The sequence below is a fragment of the Triturus cristatus genome, chromosome 2_1, assembly GCF_964204655.1.
Source record: "Triturus cristatus chromosome 2_1, aTriCri1.1, whole genome shotgun sequence".
NCBI lineage: Eukaryota > Metazoa > Chordata > Amphibia > Caudata > Salamandridae > Triturus > Triturus cristatus.
The window spans coordinates 888973875-888986218 of NC_140581.1; positions in this window are offsets into that span (position 1 = coordinate 888973875).

The window sequence follows — 12344 nt, forward strand, 5'->3', positions numbered from 1 at the left end:
CAGAGGGCCTCAAAGGTCAGCCTACTCTACAATGGGTTGATTCGTTTAATTAAAAAAAAATCCTCCCAGAGTTTAATGGTGATCTCAGTCTTAAGCGAGCACATCGGGTGCCAGCACATCTTCCTCCAAATGCTAAATTCCCACAAACTATTTTGGTTAATTTTGGTGATTTCAGGGTTAAGGAACACATTTTAACCAAGGCCATTAAACAGCGACAGTTTACCTCGACAGAGGTTCCACTTTGAAATATCTTCCCGGACATGTCGGCTTCCGCAGCTAAAAGGCGGAAAGAGTTTGAAAAAATGTTACATCTGTTCAAGGAACAGGGGGCGCAGGCAATGATTGCCCAACAGAGCAAGTTAAAAGTGCTAGATTTTAAAGGCAGATTTCACGTATTTTGTAATGTCGATGGATAAATCCTAATGGCCTGTGGACTTCATAGTGTCAATATAATGTTATAGTGCTAATGCTAAGAGTTTACAAATGTTTCAAAATGTTTTCAAAAAGGTTTTCAATCATTTGCTCTGGTCTCTTATCCTGGTGCTCGTCATTCTTCTAGTATATCCACTTAGGCAGTTTGTCATCTATTGCCTTCTGATTTTTCTATTTTTCTTTTTTGCTTTCTTTGCTCTTGTTTGTTTTCTTCTTTTTGGAAGCAGTGGGGGTAGGTAGTTCGGTAGCACTTGTCAGCAAGTCATAGTGCCAGTTAACGGGGGGATAGCCGGTCAGGTGTGAACATGGACTGCTCGTGGTGGATATGGGAGGAGGGGGGGGGTCACGGGGGTGGAAAAGGGAGCGTGGGGAAAAACTAAATCCATTTTTTAAATCCAGATGCATCCATTTATCATTAATACACACATTGATGGGGCCATTGTCTGATGTCGGAGTTTTCCAGCACATTTCCATGTCATTAGGCGGTTCGGACACTATCTTGCTTTCTGCAAATGGATAAAAAGGAAATTTAAAAAGTGGTCTCTTTTAATGTCAATGGCCTCAACAATAAGCAGAAAATGCGGGCATGGAGGCATGGATCAAGACAGAAAATCTGGCGGCTATTCTCATACAAGAGACTCACATACCAACTGGGAAACTGGCAAACTTCCCAATGTTTAGGTCCTGGGCAGCTTATAGGGGTTTTTCCTCCTCTTCGGCATCTCATCGGGGTACGGCAATTTTGAAATTGGAGTGGAAGGAACTCTAAAAGTTTTACAAAATTATGGCTTGACTTTGGACATAATTGATCCATGGAGAGCAATATTTCCAACTAAGATCGCCTATACTTGTTTCTCAGGTAGATTTCGCACCTCTTCACGCATTGACTTTTTTCCTATTTCTAGGAGACTGGCTTTCAGCCAGCAGAGAATCCTTCAGAATGGATTCTCGGATCATGCGATGGTCATTCTTGAGTTAGAACTAAGTAAATATATAATAACTTCTAAAAGATGGATGTTAAATCGGCAATACCTATTAGAAGAGAACTTGGTGCTTTTTATTAAAACTGAGATTGACGAGTTTCTTGAGCGAAATCATGGCACAGCAGCTCCGCATGTAGTCTGGGACTCGCTCAAAGCTTTTATACGGGGGTTAGCCATAGGAAAAGATGGGGGAGCGGAGATGGAACAGTGCTGAGCTAGGACTGCTCGGTTGCTCACGCCGGACTGCTCACGCTGGACGCGTAACGCTCGGCTGGCTGCCCTGCACAATCGCTCGTGATGCCAGAACGCTGCGCTTTTGGCTTTCTCGCGGTTTTTGGCTCCACAACGCTTCTATCAAGCCCGTTACTCTTGGAAAAGAGACTCCTGCTGGGGACCTCATCTTGTCTGTCGTGCAGCCGGCTTTCCCTTACCCGGTGTAAGAGGCAGGCTAGGAAAGCACTTGTTGTGCTAATTACAGCTGGAGATTTGACCGGGAGCTCTTCTGCCTTCACGACCTCTGCTGTTGCTGCCGGAGCTGACACCCAAGACCCCCTGACCGCTCTTCAAGGAGACCCCTGCGAGGCAGATTCACTGAAACCCAGCATGAATACACGTGGGGGTCGGAGAGGCTCCAAACAAAAGACTTCTGCTTTTACACTGGACCCTAAAGATGTAAAGGCTTCAAAAGATGCCGCTGTCACTGCTACCGAGGGAGCTACAAAACCAAAAAACGAGGTCAGTGGGGATAAGAAACTGCAGGGAAAACAGGGTGGCAAAATAGGGGGGGCGCTATCTCTCGAGACAAAAATGCTGAGACCTCCTCCCCCCCCCCTGCTAAGATTTTTTTGGGACTTAAAAAAACCATTTTAACCCCCAACACGAAACCTCTATCCTCCCTTGCCACCCTGCTGGCAGATAACGTAGAGCCTGGGACACCCCAAACAGGGAATAAAGCCGACCCCGCTGCCCTAATTACTTTGCTTGAAAACGACTTGACAGCAACTAAGGAGTCCCCAGCGATTCAGGATGGGCTCTTTCCTGTTCAAGCGCCGTCACTACCTCTCATAGACAATAGTCTCTCTTTGTCGCAGCCCTTTCAAAAGTCAGAGGAACCCGGAAACATACTTAACAAAGACAACCCGGAGGTCTCCCGGCCTATTTCTGACCCTAACCTCGGAGCAGGGGTCTACAAGGTAGTCCAAAACTTGTCGGTACCCCCTGGCTCCCAGACACCTTGGACTCCTGAAGCTGGGGTTGAAGATTTCTACTCTGTATCAGACAGTACTCCAAACTCCTCTAATAATGAAGACGTCTCTGGAGAAGCCAGCGAAGAGGACAGTGAGACCCCACTCCAAACCACAGGCACAGTGCAGCGCCAGAAAAAACCCGCCAGCAAAAATAGGCGTCGTAGTCATCTAAAATGGGACTACTCTGACTCTCAAGTATCATATCCCCTAGATGAAGATGATCTAAATCCTAATCAGTGGGGCAGCTCTAAGAGCCTACATGATGAAACGGCCGAACCCTCTTTAGCTTCTATCCTTGCTTCCATTAAGGAGTTCCATGAAGAAGTTCGGGCAGACAATCGAATCGCCAAGAATGCTGCCAAAAAACTGCAGGGAGGGCTGAGGCGTCTGAGCAAAACCTGTGTAGACATTAGCGAGCGGGTCTCCATGGCAGAAACACGAATTGATCATCTGGAAACTGATGTGGTAATCACCAAAGAACAGGGAGCCTCTAATACCGCCTGCTTGATAGACCTGATGACAAAGGTGGAGGACCAGGAAAATCGTCAGCGTCGGAAACAATCTCCGCCTTCTTGGAATTCCGGAGGGGAAGGAGGGGGATGACCCCCGGCGCTTTATAGTCCAACTATTAAAAGACTCCTTTCCAGATCATACAGGTTGGGATTGGGACTACGAAGTACAAAGGGCACACCTATTCCCCTTCTATCAAAAGCGACAACATAGCAGTGCTAACACGCCAGGGGGACAGCCCAGAGTGTTCCTCGTTTACTTTGGGAACTTTCGTCTTAGGCAGATGATTTATGACCAGGCCCGCTTTAATTCCAAGAAGGGAGCAAATGGTGTAAAATTTTTTGCCAAACCAGACTTTTGCCACCAGACTGTTGAACGAAGATGGCGTATGAGGCAATTAATCCCCCCTTTTCAACAGCTGGGGGCAGAAGTGTTTCTTATGGTCCCCTCGAGGCTCAAAGTAACATCAAATGGATACACTAAGGTTTTTCTCTCGGAGATCAAGGCAGGGGAGTATCTGGAGGAACTGAAAGGCAAAAACAAATGACACTTGTTCAACAGGGGTCAAGAACGAAGTCAGATTTAAAAAAAATAACTTCTTTATCTTTATCCTCGGTTTTTCCTTTTTTCGTTTCTGGTATTATTCTTTTTCCCCTTTTTTTTTTCTTCTTCTCCATTATCCTAATCTGCTATTTTCACCATATTCTTCACTATATGGGATTTTTTTTTTTATCTTTTATCACTTCACTTCATTATGTCACTATAGAAGATAGCTAAGATAATAGGGCTTGTGGCTGATCTTTTTAGACTAGAGTCATAGATCATATCAGTCCGGCGTGACCAGCAGCCAGATCTCAAGCGGTTTTCCATCATTCAGGCTTTGCCTGATCGCTCAAAGAAGGGGGGGGGGGTGGGGGGTGGGATGGGAAAGGCACAGCAAGGGAGAAGTTTCACACAGATAAATTCATCATGGGTTTTCGTAATTTCTTTTGTATTTATATACGCACACCTAAGATGTACTTGCCATGGCATAAGCTAGGGCATCAGGAACATCAGGAAACTAAAGGGTCTTTATCACTTGCTGGCATTTTTTTCTTTGTTTTTTTCTTGTTGAAGAACTGGTCATGCTAAATCCTCTGAGAATTGTCTCGGTTAATATTTGTGGGTTAAACGATCGATCCAAAAGACAGAATGTTGTGCTGGGACTTCGCTCTCTGGGGGGGGACATTAACTGCATCCAGGAAACCCACATCGAGGGCTCCCAGAGACACTTACTAGACTCAATGGGCTTTCAAGTTCTAGGGGCCACTACGCAGGGTTCAAAAAATAAGGGAGTAGGTATCTTGGCTGAAAAAAAACTCTCTATGCTCTCACCTAGGGCCAAGGCTGACCCCTTAGGCAGATGGGTGATCACTGAGTGCCATGTCGCAAATAACCCACCCTTTACCCTGTGCTCAATTTACGGGAGCAACTTAGATGACCCAGGAGTTATAAATTTGGTCTCCAGGGAGCTGGCACACTGGCCCACACCTATTGTTCTTTGTGGCGACTTGAACCTACATCTACCCTCCAATTGGGACAGAGTTAGCCACTGGAAATATAGGGGCAGGAAAGCTCAGGTATATCAGGCACTGATCGACCTAGCCCAGGTTCATGGTCTTAGAGATTGCTGGGCAAGCTTAAACCCCTCCTTGCCAGGATACACATATTATTCCGCCCCGCACCACACTCTTGTTAGACTAGATTATTTTTTTCTCTCATCCTCGATTATTAATAACTGCACCATTGAATTGGCCCCACGCTTTATGTCCGATCATAATCCCCTTATCATCAATATCACAGGTCTAGGGAAAGCCAAAGCGGTTTCTACTTGGACCTTTGAAAAAGCTCTACTTCAGGATCAGCTGTACAAAACACATATACAAAGGTGGATAGAGGAATTCCTAGAATTTAATGTTGGCTCAGCCCCTCTTATGATAGTTTGGGAAACACTAAAAGCTGGGGTCAGGGGGGAAACCCTGGGTTTCTCAATACGCAAAAACAAAAAAGAGAAAGCGGTGCTAAACAATTTACAAGGAAAGCTTAGTGTGGCTGAAACTCAGCTAACCAACCACATTCAGACCGGACAAAACATCGAACTAGCTCAGAAGGAGGTAGTGCTGGCCAGAGCCGAAATTGGGGCAATTTTTGCAGAAAAGGTTGCCTCAAAATGGGCAAGCACTCGGGAGAGAAATTATGAGTGTAGTGACAACATTGGGCACTATTTGGCTGTCAGGACTAGGCAACAGGTCTCCTATAACGAGATTCGTACGATCAAACTAACATCAGGGGTTGAGACTAACAACTCAGACCATATTCGAAATGGCTTTCAGGATTTTTACTCCAAGCTCTATACTGTAGAGATCCGTGGCCCTAGGGACTTAATCGCCCTTGAGACCACCAACTATCTTAGTGAGGTTAATCTCAAATCTCTTCCTTTAGAAGACATGAATAGACTAGATACAACTCCCACATGGGATGAGATTTTGGAGGCCCTTAACAGCTTGCCCGACGGGAAAGCCACTGGGCCAGATGGCATCCCAGTCGAATTTTATAAGTTCTTTGCTCCTCAGATCAAGTCTATCCTTACAGAAGTAATAATCTCTACATTTAATGGAACCTTATCACCTGCATCCTGGTCCATGGCCAGAATAGCCATCTTCCTAAAGAAGGATAAACCCCCTATAGAAATGAGCTCATATCGGCCAATAACACTCATCAACTGTGACTCAAAAATTTTCTCCAAAATAATAGCAACTAGAATCTCCTCTGTGGTTGAATCGCTGGTCTCAGAGTGGCAGCACGGGTTTATCCCGACAAAAGGGACAACAGAACATGTTAGAAGGGCTATTACCATATTCGACGCCGCACAGGCCTCCGGAGACCCGATGTCCCTCACACTTTTGGATGCTGAGAAGGCCTTTGATCGGGTCTCCTGGCAATATCTGTGGGCAGTAATAAAGAGAATGGGATTTGGACCTAGGCTTACGCAGGCAGTACAAGCTCTCTATGTTAAACCAACAGCCTGTGTCTCGGTCAACGGACAATTAACCGGACAATTTAAGATTTCCCGAGGCACCAGGCAAGGCTGCCCATGCTCCCCATTACTGTTTGCTCTCTACCTTGACCCCTTTATTAAACAAATAGAGAGGAACAGCGAGATCCTTCCAGCCAACCTCCAAGGAAGCCGCATCAAGATCATGGCTTATGCCGACGACCTGGCCATCATTTCACCTGACCCTTCTAACTCCATAGCAGCTCTTGAAAGTGAGGCGACAAAATTTGGGAGGCTTTCTGGCTATTCTCTGAATCAAAACAAAACCCAAATAATAATAAACAGCCATGTTCTATGGACAGACTTTCGAGTTGTCTCAAAGGCCAAATACCTGGGAGTCTCTATTTCATCAAACTTAGACGAAATTGTCTCTGACAACTTAGCCCCCTTGGCATTACATACAAAAAAGGCCCTGAAACAAATTAATAATTTGCATTTAACCCTTGTAGGCAGATGCAATGTCATAAAAATGACATATTTTCCGAAACTCTTATATTTTTTCCGCACAATACCTCTGGAGTTTAGCAAATCTTATTTGTTACAATTCCAACAAATTTTCACACAGTTTATCTGGGCCTACTCCCAACCCAGGAGGGCACTAAGGCAGCTCTGTCTACCAAAGGAGCGTGGGGGATGGTCCTTTCCTAATATCACACTCTATTACTGGGCCTCGGTTCTACAATACAGTACAGAACTGCTAAAAGAGACTCCACCCTCTCAGATTACGGGCCTCCCTACGCCCTTTCAGCTATTGTTGGGAGAACAGACTTGGGGTTGTCTACTTCGGGAGACCACTTACGGATACTACAAAAGGGTGAGGTTTAAGACATTACTAAATTCTTTTAAAACCTTTCGTAGTATCCGTAAAATGTTTGGGCTCGGTAGATTTAACTTTTACACTCCTACATTAAACAACCCTAACCTACCTGCCATATTCGGCAGGGACTACTTTTCAGAGTGGCATAAGGCGGGTATACTGAAATTAGGAGACCTTGTTACCTGTGAAGGGATGGTCCCTTTTTCGGAACTATTGATCAGGTTCAAACTCAAAGAGGAAGATGCTTTTAAATATTACTGTGTATCTGATTTTCTGTCCAGGAAGGCAGGCGGGTCTTCTGGCTTCAGGGAAATTGACATTCTGAACATCATGCGCAAGCCAGTCCCGCCACGAATTGGTCTACTATATAAAACAATAAATAAACAGTCCCCAGACGACCTACAGAATATAGCCGATAAATGGTCCAGCAAAATTGATACTTCTAACACTACTTTTTTTAACTCACTATCTCTCTCACAGAATATTCTAATATCAACTAAATTGCAGTCGCAACATTTTAAAACCATTTTCTTTCTATATCTCACCCCTAGCAAGATTGCTAAGTGGGGGCTCCGGTCAAGGTACCCTTTGTCCAAGATGTGCGGAATATGGGGCCAATTCTATTCATATCTTCGCTACATGTTTAAAACTTCACATCACTTTAAACAGAATACAGGAATTCTTAAGGGAAGTTACTGCTCAGCCCTTAACTCTTAATCCTACTATTATCTTGCTAGGAACACAGACCGAGTCCTCCCTCCTGAAAAGGGATGGCTTAATCTTTATTGCTATGGCTGTTTGGAGGCTCTGTGTGGCTTCCTCCTGGCTAGATTCGGAGCCCCCATCGTTCTCACAATGGCTAGCCCGCTTTATTGCCATATACTACTTAGAAATCGCCATATATGCAAAGAAAGGAAGAAGGGGACGTAAGAAGGGAATAGAGCTCTGGGAAAAATGAGTCTTTGGCTAGTACAGTCATGATAATGTATGTGTTTTTTTTCTTTTCTTGTTTACTGTTTTCTGTGTTTTTCTTTTCCCGCAATTATACGCAAGTTTTGTGCTTTTTTTGTGGGGTGGGGGAGGGGTGCCATCTGGTAAATACTTATGTAATTTCTTCTTCTTTTTATTGTACTGGCATCAAAATAAATAATTAAAAAAAAAAAAAAAAAAAAAAAAAGGAAAAGATGCCAATAATTCAAGGAAAGCTAAGGAAGAAAAACGCATTTTAGAGCAGAAAGTGCAAAGGTCCTTGATTCATTTCTCAGCAGCCCCTCTGCTTTTAACTAGTGGCAGCTTGATCAGTCTAAACGGGTTCTTAGTGAAAAATATTATGTTAAAAGTGAATCCTTTTACCAGCACCGCAGGCAAAAAGTCTATGAAGAAAGTAATTATACCGGGAGGTTCCTCGTGTGGCACGCTAAGGAGCAGGCTTTAACTAATTAGATAACCCGCTCTGATGACCCGGGAGTTATAGGGGTTATAATGTTACAGCATTATAGGAGCATATACAGCCAACAACAGACAATTGATATGACATCCTTAAGAGATTTTCTCCAGAGACATGAATTGCCCGTACTTACAGATGTTGAAAAAATGAGTATGGCTAGTCCTTTCACAAACAAAGAACTGGGGGTTGTCATTAAAAATCTCCTGAACGGTAAAGCCTGTAGCCCGGACGGCCTACCGGCAGAATTTTTAAAAATCTTCTCTAGTACCATTACAGATTATCTTTTGTTGTTGGCCAACTCAATTTTAGAGGGTGGGGTGATACCATTGTTATTTAGAAATGGGACCATAGTCAGTTTTAAAAAAAAATGTAAAGATAGTGAAGACCCTAATTCTTATCGTCCCATCACGCTCTTAAACTCACTAAAATTTTACCCAATCGTTTTAACTGAATTGCCTCGCATCTGAACCATCCTGATCACAATGGTTTTATTGCTGGGAGGCAGCTTGGCACCAATACTCACTATTTAGCGGAAGCACTTGATTACTTTGAGACTCGGAAGATACCAGCTCTGGTCCTCTCATTAGATGCCAAAAAGGTATTTGATCTAGTTGTCTGGGAGATTTTATCTTTTGTTCTGGCAAATTTCGGCATACCTCCCAAAATTACGGAGTTGGTTCAGAAATTATACTCGCATGCAGAAGCCAGTATTATTGTTAATGCCATGGAGGTTGGTCAAGTCAAGGTTAAACAGGGGACTAGACAAGGTTGTCCATTGTCCCCGGTGCTATTCGCCTTTTTTATCGAGCCATTGGTGATAGCCATAAGGAACAGTAGGGACATCTGCCCTTCACTGACAAAAATTGAAATTATACGCCAACAATATCATGCTCATTATAAAGCCTGAGAAGGAGGCTCAAGCAAAAGCTTTTGAGATCTTTGAGCAATTTGAGTCGCTTGGCAGATATAAAATAAATAAAAAGAAAACAGAGATTATACAGTGTGGTGGTGCACCTACGGATTTACATCTCAATATTCTAATACCTGGGTGTCTATTTTACAACACGAATTTCTGAATTATATGATTGAAATTTTGCGCCACTTTTACGAAAAGTCCAGGATTTATTTCTCCGATGGAATTCTCGTCCGTTAACCATTTTGGGCAGGGCTGCATTGATTATAATTTCTGTTCTTCCGCTGTTTAATTTTCCTTTCTCTGCGATTCCCTGTGTTTTAATGACCTCTTTTTTGTTAAATAAGAGTCTATGTTTACATCTTTTCTGTGGGGAAAGAAGGTCCCCCGAAAAGCACTCAGCACTTTATATGAGGAGCTGGAAAATGGTGGATTAGCTCTCACAAATTTTAGGGATTATTATTTTGCATATTTTACACAATATATGTCCAGATTTAAGCCAGAATTACAATCAGGTCCTTTTATAATTATTTTATGAATTTAATCTGTAAAGAGAATCAGATCCATTGCCCACTAACAATTGTTAAATCTCCTAAATTAGTATGGTATAAGTGTATACAGTGGTTTTTCCATAAACGTCAGGTCTTTTATAGAAGATATTCTATTCCCACATTTAACTCCTCAACACCGCTATCTGGTCCTATCTTACTATCTGGGATCAGAGAGTCGTCTGTAACTACACAAAAGTGGGCCAAGGCTTGTTTTTGGAAAATCTCAGATTTTTTAAGGAATGATTGATGGCTGAATATAGCGGAACTGTCTCATTTAATTCCAAATGACTTCCTTCTCCTTGGGTTATATAACATTTTTAGTAAATTCCCGAGTAAACTTGATTTGGTACAGATCATCGAATGGAAATCCTTAGCATATGATCCATTAGAAGATACTGCATTTAAGAAACCTGGGTAATGGAAAATGCGTTTAGCCTCTATCAAGGGTATGGATCTGGAGGGGAAGGCCATATCGAAATGGGAAAAACATGAGGAGATGGAAATCACAGCACGTTTGTGGTCAGTAGTTGAAGTGGGGCTAATTGGCGCAGGATGTTATTTTTTAATAAATGGCTACTTTATAGAACTCCACTTTTTTTATCTAAAGTTTACCCCAACCAATCTGGCCAGAGCTTTCGCTGCCTTAACCATCCTTCAGCCAGCCGGACACATATTTTATTACAATGCCCCTTGATCCAGAGGTTCTGGAATGGCGTTTTTCACTATTTGGAAACTGAATGCTTTATTATAATAGGTCTGAATACTCGGCTGATAGTGTGACCCAGACCGTCTTCTTTCAGGCAAGATGATCAAATTATTATATATTGCAATGGCTGTCGCTAGATCACTTTTGCTTCAGAGATGGCGATCAGATCTTATACCATCTAAAAATGAATGGGTCCGGAAAATGAAGCAGGTTAAAAAAAGCGAACGAGCCTATGCACTGCGAATCGGCGGACTTAAGAAGTTTGAGTGGGTTTGGTCAGCCTATTTTGATTAAGATCTCTAAATTTAGCTTATATCTCATGAGGTATTGTCAACATGTTTGACTCCCATGTATTGTACTATTAGCATTTTAATCTATTATAGGACACTTATATTTTTCTGTAACATAGCTATATTAATGAATACAGGATGAACTAGTATTTTGGCCATACTCGCTGATTTCTCTGTATATGCTTAAGGTTTCCAATCAATTGTTTAGTCTGTGTTAACTATTGGCAGTGAATGCTGTTCTAAGATATTATACGTCTCATTTTTTTGAATACCGGCTTAAAATGTCTATATTGTCTATTTTTTATTGATTTTAGGATTTACTGTTTTCCAGAAAATCAGTGCTATTTAACAATTCTGTATTATTTGACATATTTAATTAATTTTATGGATGTATGTATGGATAAAAAACTTCTTGTTATATGGATTTCAATAAAACAAAAAAAAGAGAATATATATAAACATGTATGATGCTCAGGTGTTTCATTGTTTTCAGTTCCTTCATGTTAACTAGTGCTGGTGTAATCATGATTAATATCACTATCAAGTTACAAGTATTCTTTTCTAATTTGTTCTATAATAAATATCTATTGTTAGAAAGGGCCCTTTTTGTCATGGTCTCCCCCACTGTTTGATCTAGATGCTGTCTTTATAGATTTGGAAGTGCACTGGGACCTGTTAATCAGGTCCCAGCATGAGTGCTTTTTCCCTTAAACTGTAACTGTTGAATTGGTACACCCAATTAGCAAGGCACTTAGTACTCCTTGTATGTCCCTAGTTTATGGTGCCATTGGTACCCAGGCCAAGGGTGATAAAAGGGGTCACCAGGGCTGCAGCACTACATTGTGCCAACTTCTGTGACCCAAGTAAAATATTTCTGCAGGTCTGCCATTGCAGCCACACCACTGTCTTAATGTAAGTAATTCACTCTTAAGATTGCCCTCCTAAGCCCAGGACACAGAGTACATTATTTTAAAGGTGTGGATATATATTTGTTCATACACATACAGCCCTACAGTAACCCTGTAATGCAAGGTTTACTGTAAGAGGCCAGCGGTCCATAGAGTAACATGGACTGAGTACAGAACAAACTTGAGATAGCCAGCTCCATTAGGAAACTACTAAATTATGTCATGTTTGATATCAAACACTGTGCTTTTTCACCCCCAACATGATTCTTCTCATGTCAAGAGTGAGCTGGCATGCACTGGGGTGCCCCTCTAGGATACAAACCTGAGCTACTTGCAGAGAAGACAACAGTCTGCCCTTCTGGTGGGATGTGCTATGACTTCACCAGGACAAAGACAAAGGCCTGGGCAGGAAAGAGGTCACACCTCCTCCCTCCCAGGATGACTAA